This window comes from Scyliorhinus canicula, chromosome 9 (genome assembly GCF_902713615.1).
Source record: "Scyliorhinus canicula chromosome 9, sScyCan1.1, whole genome shotgun sequence".
Classification (NCBI taxonomy): domain Eukaryota; kingdom Metazoa; phylum Chordata; class Chondrichthyes; order Carcharhiniformes; family Scyliorhinidae; genus Scyliorhinus; species Scyliorhinus canicula.
In genome coordinates, this window is record NC_052154.1 from 106,659,901 (window position 1) to 106,680,570 (window position 20,670).

The 20,670-nt window shown below is 48.2% G+C and overlaps 1 protein-coding gene across 1 annotated transcript in view; it reads right to left on the bottom strand.

The window, feature by feature from the left end:
* Positions 1-20,670, bottom strand: part of LOC119971594 (astacin-like metalloendopeptidase) — a 639,042-nt gene that overhangs the window by 234,495 nt on the left and 383,877 nt on the right. The gene's annotated exons all lie outside the window — the stretch shown is intronic.

Sequence of the window (20,670 nt, forward strand, 5' to 3'; positions counted from 1 at the left end):
CTGGACCAGAAATTCCAGGTTTGAATCTACTCCCGGACTTGTTGGCTATGGAAGGAGCTTTCAGCATGGCTCAACGGGCTGATAATCAGATTGGAAATCCTTCCACTTCTTACCCCATGTGGTGGTATGATTTGCATAGCTGTCTGCCATTGGTGCAGAACACCGGCTTACCATTGGCCCTGGTCAGTCATGTGCCTCTCGACCGATTGGTTGACAGCAACTCGTCTCACGTGCAATTGATGGCTTATCACTTCATAATTCCCCAAAGGGTAAAAAACAGTATGGGTGTGAAAATACGCTAAACAGACAACAATGTGCAAAATATGAAGTCATATTTTAGGGCCAAGAATGTTTGGCCCCAAACCAGGATGTTTTCTAAATGGTGAGAAAATGCAAGCTGTTGCGAAGTAAAGGGATTTGGCAGTCCCAAGTACACATACGCCAGATCAGTACAAATGAGCTAGTATATTGAGGGCCCTCTTTGGCATTTCACAATGTTATATGGAGGTGAGAATGACCAATAATTTCTGTTCAGTTTGTGTGAGATTGCGCAGCCATCCAATTAGACCCATTTCATTCTAAAACGTCCTTTTTCAATTAGGCAGTCATTTAATTTTAGAACTTACTGTTCCATCTGCTGGTCTACCTATCCAGCAATGCATTTTGCATCAGAAAGAAATCATTGATTAAAGCATTCTCCATCCCTGGTTTTAGACCATAAGAAATAGGAACAAGAATGGACCATTCAGCTCTTCAAGCCTGTTCTGCCATTTAATTAAATTATGGCTGATCTAACACTCACTAAGCTCCACTTTCCTGCCTTATATCTGGAACCCTTAAATCACCTTCTGGGTAAACAAATGTTCAAGGACTCAACCTCTACAGCTTGCTGGGTTAAAGAATTTCAAAGATTCAGCATCCTTTGAGAGAAGAGATTCTTCCTTAAATCCACCTTAAATGAGCACTTTCTTTTTCTGCGACTATGCCCTCTGGTCAGACACTCTCCCAGGGGCGGAAATATCCCCCAACATTTTCCCTGTCTAACCTCCTAAGAATATGTTTCAATAGAACCACCCCTCATTCTTCTGAACTCCATGGAACCGGTCCAACCTCTTTAAACTTTCCAAGTATGGTAGTCCCTCCATACCCAGGATCCATCCTAGTAAAACCCTTCGGCAATGCCTCCACTGATAATAGAACGATACAGCGCAGTACATGCCCTTTGGCCCTCGATGTTTCACCGACATGGAAAAAAAACTAAAGGCCATCTAACCTACACTATGCCCTTATCATCCATATGCTTATCCAATAAATTTTTAAATGCCCTCAATGTTGGCGAGTTCACTACTGTTGCAGGTAGGGCATTCCACGGCCTCACCACTCTTTGCGTAAAAAACCCACCTCTGACCTCTGTCCTATATCTATTACCCCTCAATTTAAGGCTATGTCCCCTCGTGCTAGCCACCTCCATCCGCAGGAGAAGGCTCTCGCTGTCCACCCGATCTAACCCTCTGATCATTTTGTATGCCTCTATTAAGTCACCTCTTAACCTTCTTCTCTCTAACGAAAACAACCTCAAGTCCATCAGCCTTTCCTCATAAGATTTTCCCTCCATACCAGGCAACATCCTGGTAAATCTCCTCTGCACCCGTTCCAAAGCTTCCACGTCCTTCCTATAATGAGGCGACCAGAACTGTACGCAATACTCCAAATGCGGCCGTACTAGAGTTTTGTACAACTGCAACATGACCTCATGGCTCCGGAACTCAATCCGTCTACAAATAAAGGCCAACACACCATAGGCCTTCTTCACAACCCTATCAACCTGGGTGGCAACTTTCAGGGATCTATGTACATGGACACCGAGATCCCTCTGCTCATCCACACTACCAAGAATTTTACCATTAGCCAAATATTCCGCATTCCTGTTATTCTTTCCAAAGTGAATCACCTCACACTTCTCCACATTAAACTCCATTTGCCACCTCTCAGCCCAGCTCTGCAGCTTATCTATGTCCCTCTGTAACCTGCAACATCCTTCCGCACTGTCTACAACTCCACCGACTTTAGTGTCGTCTGCAAATTTACTCACCCATCCTTCTGCGCCCTCCTCTAGGTCATTTATAAAAATGACAAACAGCAACGACCCCAGAACAGATCCTTGTGGTACGCCACTCGTAACTGAACTCCATTCTGAACATTTCCCATCAACTACCACTCTCTGTCTTCTTTCAACTAGCCAATTTCTGATCCACATCTCTAAATCACCCTCAATCCCCAGCCTCCGTATTTTCTGCAATAGCCGACCGTGGGGAACCTTATCAAACGCTTTACTGAAATCCATATACACCACATCAACTGCTCTACCCTCGTCTACCTGTTCAGTCACCTTCTCAAAGAACTCGATAAGGTTTGTGAGGCATGACCTACCCTTCACAAAACCATGCTGACTATCCCTAATCATATTATTCCTATCTAGATGATTATAAATCATATCTTTTATAATCCTCTCCAAGACCTTACCCACCACAGACGTTAGGCTCACCGGCCTATAGTTACCGGGGTTATCTCTACTCCCCTTCTTGAACAAGGGGACCACATTTGCTATCCTCCAGTCCTCTGGCACTATTCCTGTAGCCAATGATGACCTAAAAATCAAAGCCAAAGGCTCAGCAATCTCTTCCCTGGCTTCCCAGAGAATCCTAGGATAAATCCCATCCGGACCCGGGGACTTATCTATTTTCACCTTGTCCAGAATTGCCAACACTTCTTCCCTACGCACCTCAATGCCATCTATTCTAATAGCCTGGGTCTCAGCATTCTCCTCCACAATATTATCTTTTTCTTGAGTGAATACTGACGAAAAGTATTCATTTAGTATCTCGCTTATCTCCTCAGCCTCCACACACAACTTCCCACCACTGTCCTTGACTGGCCCTACTCTTACCCTAGTCATTCTTTTATTCCTGACATGCCTATAGAAAGTTTTTGGGTTTTCCTTGATCCTACCTGCCAAAGACTTCTCATGTCCCCTCCTTGCTCGTCTCAGCTCTCTCTTTAGATCCTTCCTCGCTTCCTTGTAACTATCAAGCGCCCCAACTGAAACTTCATGCCTCATCTTCACATAGGCCTCCTTCTTCCTCTTAACAAGAGATTCCACTTCTTTGGTAAACCACGGTTCCCTCGCTCGACCCCTTCCTCCCTGCCTGACTGGTACGTACTTATCAAGAACATGCAATAGCTGTTCCTTGACCAAGCTCCACATATCCAGTGTGCCCAACCCTTGCAGCCTACTTCTCCAACATACACATCCTAAGTCATGTCTAATGGCATCATAATTGCCCTTCCCCCAGCTATAACTCTTGCCCTGCGGGGTATACTTATCCCTTTCCATCACTCATGTCAAGGTCACCGAATTGTGGTCACTGTTTCCAAAGTGCTCACCTACCTCCAGATCTAACACCTGGCCTGGTTCATTACCCAAAACCAAATCCAATGTGGCCTCGCCTCTTGTTGGCCTGTCAACATATTGTGTCAGGAAACCCTCCTGCACACATTGTACAAAGAACGACCCATCTAATGTACTCGAACTATATCTTTTCCAGTCAATATTTGGAAAGTTAAAGTCTCCCATAACAACTACCCTGTTACTTTCGCTCTTTTCCAGAATCATCTTCGCCATCCTTTCCTCTACATCCCTAGAACTATTAGGTGGCCTATAGAAAACTCCCAACAGGGTGACCTCTCCTTTCCTGTTTCTAACCTCAGCCCATACTACCTCAGAAGAAGAGTCCCCATCTAGCATCCTTTCCGCCACCGTAATACTGTCCTAGACTAGCAGCGCCACACCTCCCCCTCTTTTGCCCCCTTCTCTGAGCTTACTAAAACACCTAAACCCCGGAACCTGCAACAACCATTCCTGTCCCTGCTCTATCCATGTCTCTGAAATGGCCACAACGTCGAAGTCCCAGGTACCAACCCATGCTGCCAGTTCCCCCACCTTATTTCGTATACTCCTGGCATTGAAGTAGACACACTTCAAACCACCTACCTGAACACTGGCACCCTCCTGCGAAGTCAAATCTGTGCTCCTGACCTCTATACTCTCAATCTCCCGTACCCCAAAACTACAATCCAGGTTCCCATGCCCCTGCTGAATTAGTTTAAACCTCCCCAAAGAGCACTAACAAATCTCCCCCCCAGGATATTGGTGCCCCTCAGGTTCAGATGTAGACCATCCTGTCTATAGAGGTCCCACCTTCCCCAGAAAGAGCCCCAGTTATCCAGAAATCTGAATCCCTCCCGCCTGCAACATCCCTGTAGCCACGTGTTTAATTGCTCTCTCTCCCTATTCCTCATCTCACTATCACGTGGCACGGGCAACAACCCAGAGATAACAACTCTGTTTGTTCTCGCTCTGAGCTTCCATCCTAGCTCCCTAAAGGCCTGCCTGACATCCTTGTCCCCTTTCCTACCTATGTCGTTAGTGCCAATGTGGACTACGACTTGGGGCTGCTCCCCCTCCCCCTTAAGGACCCGGAAAACACGATCCGAGACATCACTTACCCTTGCACCTGGGAGGCAACATACCAAACGTGAGTCTCTCTCGCTCCCACAAAATCTCCTATCTGTGCCCCTGACTATTGAGTCCCCAATTACTAATGTTCTACTCCTTTCCCCCTTCCCTTCTGAGCAACAGGGACAGATTCCGTGCCAGAAGCCCGTACCCCATGGCTTACCCCTGGTAAGTCCCCCCCCCCACAAGTATCCAAAACGGTATACTTGTTACTCAGGGGAACGACCGCAGGGGGTCCCTGCACTGACTGCTTCTTCCCAGTCCCTCTTACAGTTACCCATCTATCTCCAGTCTTTGGTGTAACTACTTCCCTGAAGCTCCTATCTATGACCCCCTCTGCCTCCCGAATGATCCGAAGTTCATCCAGCTCAAGCTCCAGGTCCCTAACACGGTTTTTGAGGAGCTGGAGTTGGGTGCACTTCCCACAGATGAAATCAGCAGGGACACTGACGGCGTCCCTCACCTCAAACATTCTGCAGGAGGAGCATTGTACTGCCTTCCCTGACATCACCTCTAGATTTAAAAAAAAACAAGAAAAAGAAAAAAGAAAGGAAGAGCTTACCTGATATTACCTCAAACCCTGCTCCCGCTGAAAGTTAAGCAAATTTAAAGGCACTCACTCACCTTCACGACAGGCCCCTGCTCCCGCTTCCCAACCACCGTGGGGTGGGGGGGTTGGTTAGAGGAGGAGGTAGGGTGGGAACCACTCACAAAGTGTTTCGGGTTTAACTGTCACTTGCCAACAGCCCCTCCACAAACCACCTTCAACTTAGGCTGACCGCACTGTACGTATGCAAATTCCCCCAGAACAGCTGATCAGTAGCTCTGCTCTGCTGCCCTCTGCTGGATGCTGAGGGCAGCAGAGAGGGCAGCTAATGAGAGGACTATTCCCCCATTTTGCCAGTGTCAGGCTCCAACTGAAAACTGGTATGTTACTTTCAAAGGAACATAGGATCAGGAGGGATATCACGATGGTGCAGTGGTTAGCACTGCTGCCTCACGGCACCGAGGACCCGAGTCACTGTCCATGTGGAGTTGCACATTCTTCCCGTGTCTGTGTGGATCTCAACCCCACAAACCAAAAAGATGTTTGGCAGCACGGTAGCATGGTGGTTAGCATAAATGCTTCACAGCTCCAGGGTCCCAGGTTCGATTCCCAGCTGGGTCACTGTCTGTGTGGAGTCTGCACGTCCTCCCAGTGTGTGCGTGGGTTTCCTTAGGGTGCTCCGGTTTCCTCCCACAGTCCAAAGATGTGCGGTTTAGGCGGATTGGCCATGCTAAATTGCCCGTAGTGTCCAAAAAGGTGGGGTTGAGGGGGGGGGGGGGTTGTTGGGTTGCGGGTGTGGGGTGGATGCGTGGGTTTGAGTGGGGTGGTCATTGCTCGGCGCAGCATCGGGGGCCGAGGGGCCTGTTCTGTGCTGTACTGTTCTATGTGCAGGCTAGGTGAATTGGCACGCTAAATTGACCCTTAATTAGAAAAAAAAGAATTGGGAATCCTAAATTTCTTTTTTTTAAATCATAGAAACAGGAGTAGACCATTCATGGACCTGACTTTGGCCCATAGCCCTTGATATCTTTGCTTAACAAAAATCTATCACAGATTTAAAATTAATAACTATTCTAGCTTCAACTGCTGTTTGTGGGAGAGTTCCAAACCTCTACCACCCATTGAGTAGTGCTTCCTAAAATTTCTCCTGAGCTGTCCAGCTCTCCAGCTGAGTCCACGGAGATTTGGGCTCCTTGTAAAAGGACGCCTCGATCAGTGCTGAAGTAGAATTTCCCTCTCCCACTGTGGAGGTATTGGGGTCTCTCTCCCCCCACCCACAGCCAAAATACAAGGGATCTCCTCCCCCACTGCCCGCCACCATGGAAGTTTCATCGGCCTTTCTCCCCTTATTACCTTCCATGCCCGAAAGTTCCTTCCTCAATCCTTTAGGTGCTCTGCCCCCCAAGCAACACACATAACGGGACTCTGCCAACCTTGCAGTGCCATCCTAATAATAATAATCTTTATTGTCACAAGTAGGCTTACATTAACACTGCAATGAAGTTACTGTGAAAAGCCCCAAGTCACCACATTCCGGCACCTGTTCAGGTACACAGAGGGAAAATTCAGAATATCCAAATGACCTAACAGCACTAGTGGGAGGAAACCGGAGTGCCCGGAGGAAACTCATGCAGAATTGGGGAGAATGTGCAGACTCCTCACGGACAGTGACCCAGCCGGAAATCGAACCTGGGACCCTGGTGCTGTGAAGCCACAGTGCTAACCACTGTGCCTCCGTGTTGCCCTTTGCTAAAAGGCAGTGCCACTGGACAGTAAAGTTATGTGTGTTAAGTTTAAACATTCAGTGAGGGATATCATTTGGAGGGGAAGTGGTTAATTAAATTGAAATTAATTCAAAAACATTATAATCCGGTCCTTGCCCTTTGTTGGCATGAACCTTGTGATGTCACTGACAAACGGCATGATAATCGGGAAATGTGACCATGTCAGCAAGATTTGCAGTGGGGCAGCACGGTGGTGCAGTGGTTCACACAACTGCCTCACGGCATCAAGGACCCAGGTTCAATTCCAGCTGTCCATGTGGAGTTTGCAGGTTCTCCCCGTGTCTGCATGGGTCTCACCCCACTACCAAAAGTTGTGCACTGTAGGTGGATTGGCTGCTCTAAATTGCCCTTTAATTGGAAAAAAAATAACTGGGTACTCTAAATTTTTTTTTTAAATGGCCACAGAGAGCAGCAAGGTGGCGCAGTGATTAGCACTGCTGCCTCATGGTGCCGAGGTCTCAGGTTCAATCCTGGTTCTGGGTAACTGTTTGTGTGGAGTTTGCACATACTCCCCGTGTTTGCATGGGTTTCACCCCAGAACCCAAAGATATGCCAGGTAGGTGGATTGGTCAAGCTAAATTGTCCCTTAATTGGAAAAAATTAATAGGGCACTCTAAATTTAAAATAAAAGTGGCCACATTGTACCCTGTTCGTTCCTACAAATCATTAATATATATTCTGATGAGCTACAGTCCCAGCACTGATTCCAGTGACACTCCACTGCCCTCTAACCTGAGAAAGATCCCCTTGTCACTACTCACTGCCTCCTGTTGGTTGCTTTTTTTGTTGTGGAAGTGGTGAAACATCTCAGTCCGATTTAATTTGAAGGCAACAAGAAGTCATTAGGAGGGCAATGTTCATAGTTCAGCCAGTGTTCAGGTCTTCTGCAGTACGCAGCAGAGATTCATAAAGTCTCTTTAAACCATATTCTACTTTTGTACAACTCTTCAGGCTGATCCTCGTAAAATCTGCATTGCCTATCCTATTGTGCACAGTAAGAAGTCTTACAACACCAGGTTAAAGTCCATCAGGTTTGTTTCAAACACGAGCTTTCGGATCACTGCTCCTTCCTCAGGTGAATTGTAGGAAAACATCCAATAGACTGTTTCCTTGTTAAAGGTACCTTGGATGCAATTTTTCCATTGTGTTTTGCCTGGCGTTGATCAGGGAGAGCCAAGTGCATCGCGGGAGAGGCCTAAATTGAGATACGTTCTGGGCAAGAACGATTTTGCTATTTACCCAGGCTAACTCCTGATGGCGAGGTTCACATCTAAAAATGGTGAAAAGCTCACTAAACCGAAATTGTGCTCATTTCAATATCATTGGGTGTTGGGAAATTGAAGGGTGGTATGCGGGACTAATGCCAGTGGAGAGGTGGTAACCTTCCCTGCAGCTCGTCAGAGGTTGTTCATCTTCTTCCTACATTTGATGGCGGTCATCCTGGTCATGCTGCCTGCACTCACGGCAGCTGCCATTGCCTCCCAGGCAATATTGCTAACCTTGCTGCTAGTTCTCTGACCACCCCCCTTAGCACAACAGGGTTCTCTGCCTCTCATCCACCGCGTTGAGAAGCCTGGCCATCGGCATCCCCAAAGTGAGGTGCAGGTCTCTGTGCTGTCATCCTTGTGTCTTTACTGGGAGTGAGTGCTGAGAGAGCATTTAAACAGCTCCCCGCTGTCAGCGGTGAGTAGCTGAGGTCCATGCGAGTTGGGCAAATAAGACAGCGAGGGAGTCAGGCCTGGTGAGATTTAAGTGTGGGGTCGTTTTTTGCACTCAGTGCAGGTCAATATAGGTCACGAGCTCACCATTACAGCCAGCGCAAAACACCCCATCAAACCCGTCCTAAATTACACTGAGGGGTGGATTCTTCCATCTCGCTCGCCGCAAGAATGCCACGGGCAAGACGCGAACAATGGAGAATCCAATGGAGCATTGAGGGGGGGGCAATGCCCTGAGGCCATGGATAGGTGGCGTGGCGTCCTCTCCGAGTACAGCAATTTGAAGGCGCGGAGCATTGCAAAAGCGACACCGCCCCAGTTTCTGTCGGGAATTTGGATTCTCCTGCCCGGTGTCAGCGACCAGAGAATCCAGCCCGTGGCATCCAGTCAGAATTAAGATTAGTGGCTGGACTCGCCGTTACTCAGACTAAAGACACTGGGGCAGGAGTAGTAGACATCCATGACAGCAAAACTGGTGCTGCACCTGGACCATTCAATAACTGTTAAGGGCGTCCAACAAAACTGATTTCAATGAGAAATGGTGCGGGATTCACCAGGTCCGGGATTGGCACTCAAAGGCTGACAAGCTGCAGCCGCATAAACACGCTTCACTCCCAACACACATCACCCCAGCCAACAAGATGGCAGCAAGCAGAACGGCATCCCATTTGATGGATGCCGAGCTTGAGACCCTGCTAGACACCATGGAGGAGAGGCAGGTGACCCTGTTCTCTGGCCTGGGAAGTAGACTGGCAGCTGCCACGTTTGCTGTGCCTGGACACAGGTGGCAGAGCTGGGCAGCAACATAGCAGCAATGTCCAGACCGGCCACTAGCGCAGGGAAAAACTACACACCGCCTCAGGATAGCCAGGGTCAATAGGCACCACTGTCTGGTGCACATCTGGCACCAATGCCCTTCCCACACACCCATAACCCAATCCCCCCACCCGGTAGACGACGGAAGTTCCACCCTGTGCCACATGTCGGCATCCATTCCAGCCACTATGGCTGGACACTGAAGCTACCAGCTACCCATTACCTGGGCTGCATGATTTGGACTGTTGAGCTCTGTGCATTTTCTGTTTTCTAACCCCCCACCAGGAGAAGGCCGGCCATAACCGCCGGGCGAGGGAAAAGACTGGAGGGGAACCGTTGGACCTGCGGCCCCTCACCGCAGCAAAGCAGAGAGCACGGGACTTGATCAGCGGGCCTGAGGAAAGGGCAGTTGCTGGGGTAGAGATTGGTTTTGGGCGAGGACGTGTGGCCACGCTGGGTTGAGTTTCTTGTTCAGGAATGAGTTAAGAGACATTCCAATTAGATGTTCCATTGATGTTAAGTATCCAATAATTGACCCTGATATGTAACGAGGTTGCAGGTGACACTTGCTTGGTGTGAAGTGTGTTCTATTCCTTGTCTTGTTCTCCAAGATAGCCAGATATGTAATGTTGACAAAGAATATAAAACCAAGAAGTTTAAATCCAAACTAATTTATTTCACTAAACTTGATTAGTTTTGCACACTTTACTGAATATTTAAACTACACTCTAACTCAACCTCATACTATTCTGCTCCAATTAAATCTCCATCAGCTTCTCCCAGGATACCTAGAGATGTTGCATTTTATATGGTCAGTCAGTGACGCCATCTGGTGCTGGTATACATGTAATCCCACTTGTTAACCCTTTACTATACGTGTACTATACATATCATTACAGTGTGGTGATAGAGTTTGTATAGAATGTGTTCAAGGAAAATAACGGTGTCTTGGGAAAGGAGCAGAACTCTTGACTCTTTACTGAACAGCAGCCAGAAGCAAACAGTGGTAGCAGAGGATGGTTACTGTGCATTTGTAAAGGGTTGAAAAATACAGCTTTTCCAGAAGAAAAAAAAATCTGCATCAACCAGGGAGTGAGTGAGAAGAAAATAAAATATATATATGTGGTTGAACCTAGAATAAAGATGTCCAGATATGACTATCTGCCATTATTTTCTGAACTGTGCTAGAATGACCAATATGGATAAGCTCCTGGTTTTCACAGGAGTTAAGTTTGCAGATAATGATACCTTATTGAATCAGATGATAGAGGCCTTAAAGACGTTTCTGGGGAAACATTCAATTCCTATGGCTCTTATGACACAAATGGGTCAGTCAGCAATAAAGCAGACAATGGAAGATACGCTACTGACAGGATGGTAAGATCGTACGGCTACAAACAGGTTACGAGAGTATGGAAGGAAATCGGCACCCGTAAATTATGAGAACAGTAACCCATTTAAAACCAATAACAAAAGGAGGGACTGGGAGAATGGTGATAGGAAAATGAACCCCAGAAATGCCTGGGGTATGATAAATCAATGTTTTTGATGTGACTCTCAATACCATTGTGCTTTCAACTGTCCAACACATTATAATAGCGTTTGAAGCTACACACGACACGGAAGAGTCGGAAGAGGAAAAAGATAGTGAGCAGAAAGAAGGCATCGTCCTATTAACGAGCAATTTTACCCCGGTAACGAGAGTGTTGGTTGCAAAATTCTTCAATTGTGCTGTATTGGACAGTGGCTGCACATCTACTGTGTGTGGAATTGATTGGTTAAAATGTTGCCTGGACTCTTTGAATGCTGCAAATCATAACAAGAATTTGAAAGTGCCACAAGTTTCAGGTTTTGGGATGGTAATACCCTGAAGTCACTGAAAAGAGTGGCGATCCCTTGCAATATTGCCGGAGTGAATCATTTCATTTGCACAGATGTTGTATCAACTGAGATACTTTTGCTTCTGAGCAGACCGTCGATGAAGAAAGCACACATGAAACTGGATATGAAACAGGATGAGGCAACAGTTTTTGGAAAGACGTGGACTACAATTTACGCAGTCGGGACACTATTGTATTCCACTCCTGACAAATAATATTTCAGGTGCAGTTGTTAAGGATGTGTTATTGTCAGCTGGAAATGGGACTTTAGCTGATAAAAAGCTTGTTGTATTAAAGCTGCATAGGCAATTTGTGCATACGTCACGTTGGAGGCTGAAAAATGTATTAAGGGATGCAGGGGTAAGGGATGAAGACGATACTAAGCTGATAGAACAGGTTAGTGATCGCTGTGAGGTTTGTAGGATGTACAGAAGGACATCATCACAACTGATAGTAACCCTACCTTTATCCAGGAATTTAACAACATTGTGGCCATGGACCTAAAGATCTGGGATAAAGCTAACAATACATTTATTTTGCATTTTTTACAATTAACGACCAGATTTAGTCAATCAACCACTATACAAAGTAAAGAAAAGAGAGTAATCCTGAATCAGATCATTGAAAAAATGGATAGGGACAGTAATGGGCCGACTGACAAAATTCCTGATAGACAACGGGGACAATTTGCGAATGTTGCGTTTCGGGATATGTGTGAAAAATCTGAATATCACATTTATGAATATGGCTGCAGCCAGCCCATTTAGTAATAGTGTGTGTGAAAGAAGCCAATCTGTAAGAGATGACATGCTTCAGAAAATGTTGGCAGATAGACCAAATTACAAATTAAATTCAGCCTTAGCATGGGCGGTACATGAGACGAATTTGTTGCAGATGGTTTGGGGCTATAGTCCCTATCAATTAGTGTTTGGTAGAAATCCTAAAATTCCGTCCATTTTGGATGACCAGCCTCCAGCTTGGGAAGGGACTACAATTAGCTCTGCCTTTGCTGAGCATTTATCATAGAATAGATTTATCATAGAATTTACAGTGCAGAAGGAGGCCATTTGGCCCATCGAGTCTGCACCGGCTCTTGGAAAGAGCACCCTACCCAAGGTCAACACCTCCACCCTATCCCCTTAACCCAGTAACCCCACCCAACACTAAGGGCAATTTTGGACACTAAGGGCAATTTATCATGGCCAATCTATCTAACCTGCACATCTTTGGACTGTGGGAGGAAACCGGAGCCCCTGGAGGAAACCCACGCACACACGGGGAGGATGTGCAGACTCCGCACAGACAGCGACCCAAGCTGGAATCGAACCTGGGACCCTGGAGCTGTGAAGCATTTGTGCTATCCACAATGCTACTGTGCTGCCCGTAAATGCATTACATAGCAGTAGACAAGGTTTTTTGGAAGCAGAAGTCTCTGAAAAGATTTGCAGAACTTTAAGGCATAATGCACGGCGTCAAATACCATTTTTCAGCAAGGAGACATAGTATACTATAAGAGAGACAATTTTAATGAATGGCAAAGCCCAGGGAAGATCATAGGCATAGATGGCAAAACAATTGTTTTGCAACATGGCAATCAGACTATTAGGGTACATTTATCAAGGATAATGGATACAGATTACAAATTTTGAAATTTAGACAGAGCAGGCGGACACGATGAGGAACCAGGTCATCTAGTATGCCTGAAAATTTACAGAGCTTTGTCTTGAGTGTGTTCAAGGAAAATAAAGGTGTCTCAGGAAAGGAGTAGAACTCTTGACTCTTTACTGAACAGCAGCCGAAGCTAACAGTTCTCTGTGACACATGTATCAACCTGCCCCAACACTACCCTCACCCTCACACTACCTCACCCTCACACCCACTGCACCCCGTCACCCCCACTTCACACACATCACAACCACCCCCATTCCCTCCATGCCCACTGTCTAACCATGCATCTTGTCTTGTGTCTTGCAGGAGCTGTTGGTGTTTCCCCACCCCAGCACAGCCACAGTCAGAGCACCGAGTGTAATAATAATCTATAATCTTTATTAGTGTCACAAGTATGCTTCTTTTAACACTGCAATGAGGTTACTGTGAAAATCTCCCAGTTGCCACACTACAGCGCCTGTTCGGGTACTCTGAGGAAGAATTCAGAATGTTCCATTCACCTACGAGCATGACTTTCGGAACTTGCGGGAGGGAACCGGAGAGCCCGGAGGAAAGCTATGCAGACACGGGGAGAATGTGCAGACTCCATACAGGCAGGGACCCAAGCCAGGAATCAAACCGGGGTACCTGGCGCTGTGAAGCAACAATCCTCACCACTGTGCTACCGTGCCGCCTAAAGGGTGGGTGTCCTGAGATGACACTCTTAAACCTAAATAGCTGGGATAGCACTAGTATAGTTCTACATTAATTAGTTTATTAAGGATTGAGATTAATCATGGAAAGTATACCCAGTAATCATTATTTATCATTAGACATGTATTTTTGGGACACAGCAGTAATAAGTATTCAAACACTTGCTATAAGCAGTGGCTACAATGCATGATGAGATTTAAGCTAGCTAATGTGCCCATGTTTTTGAGACAAACAGGATTTGGTAGAAGTAGTGTTGGTCAGCAATAACACGGTCAGCTCAGTAAACTTCTTATCAGTGCCCCTAATGTCCTGTCTTAGACAATCCATGGTGTAAAGAGGAAGCAACTTTGCCATCCTGCCCCTAGATGAATAATAAGGTCGGCAGGAACTGGCTGTGACACGTAAGATGGAAATGGACAAAAACAATTTTATAACGGACAAAGTATCCTGGTAAACAACAGGTCCTGGTAAACAACAGGTGGCAGGAGCTAAATCATGAGCTGATCACAGTCATCATTTTACTCAGAGTAAATTTTACTGGTCAATATAAAAGTGACAGCTTCAAGGATTGGATCAAGGGGTGGGCTATTGAATTTTGGAAAATTGTATAACTGTTGCACCTGAATCAGTGCCAGACACAGTGATTTTGGCATTTATCCAGATCTCTCTCCCATGTACATGGAACAAGCTTGGAAAAATAAAGCCTTCTTAACTGGAGTTGATGTGTGTGCAATATGTGTGTTCAGCTTAGCCTTAACTAAGTGGAAGGACCCCCAAGTGAAAGCTAGCTCAATACTCAGGCCTTGGAAATGCTACTACAAAGAAAAAACTGGGCTACCATGCTGCCCATAGGAGGTGCCAACCAGTGACGAGGACACCGCTCGGATGTGAGTGATTGACCCGAGGCCCAGGACACCCCAAATCTCGAGTCCGAGGATGTCATGGATTTCCCATCACTATTGAGTCCAACAGCCTCCAGCATCCCAGAAACACTCACCTTCGTTAGGCATTTTAGTGAAGAGGCTCCTGGGACACTACATGGTGTGCAGCACACACATGCTCCAGTACAGCAGTTGGAGGTAGGAACTCCCGAAGGACCGGACGGTTGGAGGGCAGGTCGAACCCAGGGACTAACTGCCATCCAGATGGGTTTCAGGCTTCTGGAATGGACAGTCCCATTGGTTGTAGGGATGCAGTATCAGAACCAGGGACTACATGCGGGGTTGTCGGCGAGCATCCAGTACCTATATGCGCAAGTGGAGGAGTCCAACCGCATGTAGGAGCAGGAGGTGGTGCTGGCCAGCAACCCAGGCCAACAACGCACGAGTGGCATTCCCGGTGGAGCCCTTGGTGGGATGAGGGTTTCGGCTATGGATCAGCATGCCCAAGTCCTTGGACAGATCTGTGCAGCTGGATGTCAAGGCCCTGGACAGGGCTGCGCTTTCACAGGCAGCCGTGTGCCAGAGCCTCCTGGACATTGCAACGGGGCTCCAGGGCTTGACCTAGTCACAGTGGGTCATGGCTGAGTGCATTGCAGGCACTCACCAATGTGGCACAGACATGGAGGAAGGTGGTCGGGTGAGATGGCGGAATCACTGGCTGATGTGGTACAGACCCAGATTGTGGTGGCATAATGAATGGGTGCAGTGGTGCATGTCTCATACAGAGGTGTCCACAAGCATTTAAACCCTGGTTGAGATGACAGCAGGCCTCCAGGACTGGCAGTACCATGTGGTGGGGAACCTTAGGGGAGAGCTCCGCTTGCACCCCTGTCCCATGGTGTAGCCTGGGAGCCATCGGGCACTGTGAGGGAGGAGGAGGTGAAGGGGCAATTCCAGTTACTCCCACTGAGGAGATGCCGGAACCCTACAGCACCTCAGACTCCACCCCTCCTAACCCTAGCGCATATTATGGGCAACGGTCAGAACAGGGCGGCACCACGCCACCTGGAAGATCCAAGTAGCAGCTGGGCCGATCGAGGCCCAGTTGCCCCCAAAGGATACCGCCAAATGGCACCCAGGACTCAGGGCGTGAATCACAGCAAGCTGCCTCCACACCTGATGTACCATCAGGGGGTCCATCTACACATAGCATTAAGGCCTGCAAGGCTAGAAAAATAGACCACAGTTAAGTTGGCACAGGTGCAAGGCACAGTTCACTGTCAGGGGCTAGGGAACATACCCGTATATATGTTTTCACATTAAACACCTGTGTACAATGTTACAACCTGCCTCGGTGCTCTGTCAGACGGGTGAGAGGGTGGGCTGGTCTGGCCGCAGAGGGAGGCCGTGTTGGGGGGTAAATGGGCGGATGTTAATGGTGGGCTGGCTCAGGGGCCACAGTTCATTCAGTGCTCACCACTCCATTGTCCTTCCCTCATGCCATAACCACCCTCCCCCCCCCCCCCCCCCCCCCCCACCTTCCCCATGTACTCCACCCCAGGAATTTGATGGTACCGTGCGGTAGAATGGCCAGCTTGCAGGTAGGGATCAAACAGGTGGATGGTAGAAAGTACCACTGTAGGCAGGGGTCAGACGTTGCCAGAGTAATGCAGAGCACTAGAGCTCATCGCAGAGCGGGTTGTCATCATGCGCCATCCCATGGACCATACCCGTTTTTACTGCCAGCCCAAGACCCACACCCCATTGTGTGGCAGGTAGGTAATCATGGAGGTGGTTACAGCTGGGGTGGTGATCGGCTGGGGAGGGGAGGCGGGTGGGGGGAGGGCAGGGTGTTTGGGTGGGGTGCAGCGTTCATGCCCCAGGCAAGCCCCCACTCTCCACACCCCCCACCCTGTCGATGAACTTGAAGGCAATCAGAGTATCCTTTGCACATTGGCCCTGGCGCACACGTTGTGCAGTTTCCTGCTTGGGCCTCATGTCCTGTCCATCCTTGCCTTTTCCTGCATCCTCTTCGTCGGACGAGGCCTGCCGTTATCGTTCTCCTCCAGCACATCGTCCTCTCCTGCATGATGACGTGGATGATGCAACAGGCCACCACAATACAGGCGACTCGCTCAGCGCCATACTAGAGGACCCTCCAGAGCACCTGAACCGTATCTTCAGGATGCTGAAGCACTGCTCGCTCGATCACATTTCTTTCGCTTCATGAGCATCGTTGTAGCAGGTCTCCGTGTCAGTCGGTGGCCTCCGGATAGGTGTCATCATCCATGACAGCAGTGGATAAGCCCTGTCGCCCAGGGCTCAAACCCGCAGTCGGGAAGGTGCCTTGAAGAGGCTGGGAATCGTCAAGGGTGTCAGGATGAAGGCATTGTGCACACTTCCTGGGTATCGGGCGCAGATGTGCATGATGCGCACCTGATAGTCATGCACCAGCTGCACGTTCATCGAGAGGAACCTCTTTTGGTTTTGTAGCCACCTAAGATGGACACTGGGCTACAAAATGGAGAACTGCCAAGGCTGCAGGGAGAAAACAGTCTTAGCAAGGACAAGCAGTTTGCAGAAGGATAATTAGCATTCTGCACGTACAGAAACCAGTTTGTGGCCAGGTGCAGAATCTCAGCTAAAGGTGTAAATGGCAACAACGATTTACATAGTAATGAGGTGATCCAGATCCAGGCCCACACAATAGAAACATTTAGGTATGAATGGATACTTTGAGTAGACGCCCAGACGAAACGGCACCATAAGTATCCATCACAAAGCACCATGGAGACCGCCCCACCCATCGAGAAGCGACCCTCAGATTGGGGGGTTTGGAAAATATCGATTGGGAGAAGACCCAATCGATATACAGCAGGTAGAGACCGCCCCGAAGAGGCACGGACTTTGGGGGACCTATAAAAGTAGACCCCGCACATGGTCCGGTCTGTTGTTTTTGGCTCCGGCTCTCTGCTGTTTTCATCGCTTTGCTGATACATCGCATTCTGACTCCAGTTCCATCACCAGCCGTTGAGCCACCAGCCATCGAACTGTAAGTGTCACCACAACGATCGCTACGTGATCCAGACTTTACTAGACCCTGACGATTATAAGACCCTGAGAGTTGCAGACCAAGAACGGGACGAAGGCCTCGCTCCCTGACCTTGCCTGTTCCTGTCTAGATAAGTATTTTAGTCGTTTAGTTTAGAAGTAACTTAGTCTCTTTAGCGTATGCATGTGTATTTATTATATTGGTTATAATAAACACAATCGTTTGAACTTACTAATCAGTGTACAGATTTATAACTTTGAACCTGACCTTGATGTACTTGTGAGGTGTCTAAATACGGCACCTGGCGACTCCTGAGCAGAATTACATACACAGAGCTGTAGTAGTGTTAAGCACACGGCCTTTAAACGTAGGCGTGTTAATACACTCCAATAAAACACGTAACACTCAAGTAAAACAATTCAACATTTAGTGGCGACATCCTGACGGGACGCGGTTACAAGTGGCACCCCCACTCCGTCGAGGACCCTGAAATTTGAATTAGAAATCTGAGTAAAGAAAAAGAAAAGAAATCACAAGTAATCAAGGTGTTCAAACGAATAAACGTAATTCGGAAGTGTGTTTTGTGCATGCGTACTAACAGGGTTGTAAGGAAAACCTGAAAGCATTTTTGTTGCGACAAACTTTCGGGAGTTTTGTGAACGGAACATAGCGTAAGCCTTACCCGTTTCGTGAAACATAACCTCAACATCCCCTGTTCCAAATTAAAGTGAGTCAGAGAAAATGGCCATGCAGGCAATGGAACGCCTCATGAACCCAGAACGGTTTGTGGTCGCAGCGACCAGCAGTAGCCAAGTAGGTCAGTGTCCCGTTTGGGAGCTGGAACTCCGCAAGTATCTGCAAGGAAAGGGATGGCCCCTTTGGAAAGAGTTCTGTATGAATGAGGAGACAGGTCCCGGAAGTATAGGACATACTTGGTGGGAGAACCTCTCTCAAATTCATAAGAAAAACCTTAGTAAAGCACGCAAGCCAATGGCAATCGTGTCCTGTTTGGCACAATTGCGAGGCACAGAGGAGGTCGTTCAGATGCTCCGGGCAGAATTAGAAGAGAGAAATCAGATGAGCAAAGTGGATGTCAGGGACATCAAGAAAGAGAATATGGAACTTAGAGGGAAGTTGGCAGAGAAAGGTAGAGAGGTGGATGATGCCAAGAGGGCACACCAGTCTTGTCTAGCCCATCTCAGCAGTTCCCAGACCCAGTACGAAAAGGCCTATCAGGACGTGCAACGTGCCGTCCTGATAAGAGAGGAATCAGAGAAGCAGATAGAGGCTTTGCCGAGGCAATGCTCTGACCATAAGGCAGCGTTAAGAGCACTCCATGCTGCCACCACAGAACAAAGACAGAGTACAGTGGATCATGCGAAGTGTAGAAAGCAGATTGCGGAACTGCAATCTCTGCTTTCAGTGCAGAATGGGTTTCAAAGTACCTTTGGAACAAAGCTAGATGAGGAGAATGCCCCAGACTGGCAGGAATTAAGTGAGACAGCGCAACGTTATGTTCAAGGAACATGTGCGCCAGCAGCGCAGCAGAAAAGACAAGCACCCCAACCCCCCACAGATCAGATAGTTACCGCACCAATGAATCCAGTCACCACCCAAAGGAAAGCGACCACAGAAGGCGCACCCGATATCACCTACACCACCCCCTTAACTGTAACCCAACTCAGGGACGCGTGTGAGAAGATCACTCCGTTTCTCCCCACCGCAGACCCCCACCAATTTTTCGCGAAAGTGAAACAGCAGGCAACCATGTACGGCCTGGACGAGAGAGAGCAGGTTAAGCTCACGGTTCTGAGCTTAGACCAATCGGTAGTAGCAGCCCTCCCCGACCCACAGAACGTTGGCGGAGGCACCCTAGAGGAAATGCACACCTCCATTTTAGATGCCATAGGGTATAACCGAGGTGACCCAGTCGAAGAAATTAACAAGTGCCGACAAAAGAAAACCGAGCACCCCACAGCATTTGCAGGAAGGCTGTGGATCCATATAGAACATAGAACATAGAACAGTACAGCACAGAACAGGCCCTTCGGCCCTCGATGTTGTGCCGAGCAATGATCACCCTACTTAAACCCACGTAACCCGTATACCTGTAACCCAACAATCCCCCCATTAACCTTACACTACGGGCAATTTAGCATGGCCAATCCACCTAACCCGCACATCTTTGGACTGTGGGAGGAAACCGGAGCACCCGGAGGAAACCCACGCACACACGGGGAGGACGTGCAGACTCCACACAGACAGTGACCCAGCCGGGAATCGAACCTGGGACCCTGGAGCTGTGAAGCATTGATGCTAACCACCATGCTACCGTGAGGCCCCTAAACGCAGTTTAACGCAGTTTTCGGCGATTTAAATAGAGCCCATTTGAACCGTGAAAACATGGTTAAATGGACGCGCACCATAATTTCCCATGCCACAGATGCAGGACAGAGTGCTTGCAACAGTTATGACCCCTCAGAAGAGGCCCACAATGAGAAATGGGTCCTGAAAAGATTGTCCCGCACTTGGGAGCAATCAGTTCAGGGCAGAGGCAAAGTAAAGTCCCTAGAGGAAGCTCAGGCTGCAGCGGACATTCAGGCAGTGAGAGCACACCAAAACCCCGCATGGGTAAATGAAGGAAAGAACAGCCCTCCACAGAAGTCGCAGGAATGCTACAACTGTGGCCAGTTAGGACATTGGGCTAAGGAATGCAATGCACCCCAGAGATCACAGAGAGGCCAGCAGACAGGCAATCTGAATAGAAACAGACATAGCATAGGGATCCAGTCAGGACAGACCAATGTGGACGGGACGGACTGACGGTGTTCGGGCTCCCCCACTTGGGTCTGTGACACTCTTTGGGATCAATCCGGAAGACCGGTAGTCACAGCTAAGGTTAGAGGGAAGCCCATAGAGTTACTTTGGGACACAGGAGGGTCCCGCACCACGATTAATTCCACCACCACGGCACAGGCAGACACGTGGCCGACCACCTCCACCATCACACTTAGCGGTTTCACAGGACACTCGCAGCAGGGACACATTACAGCAC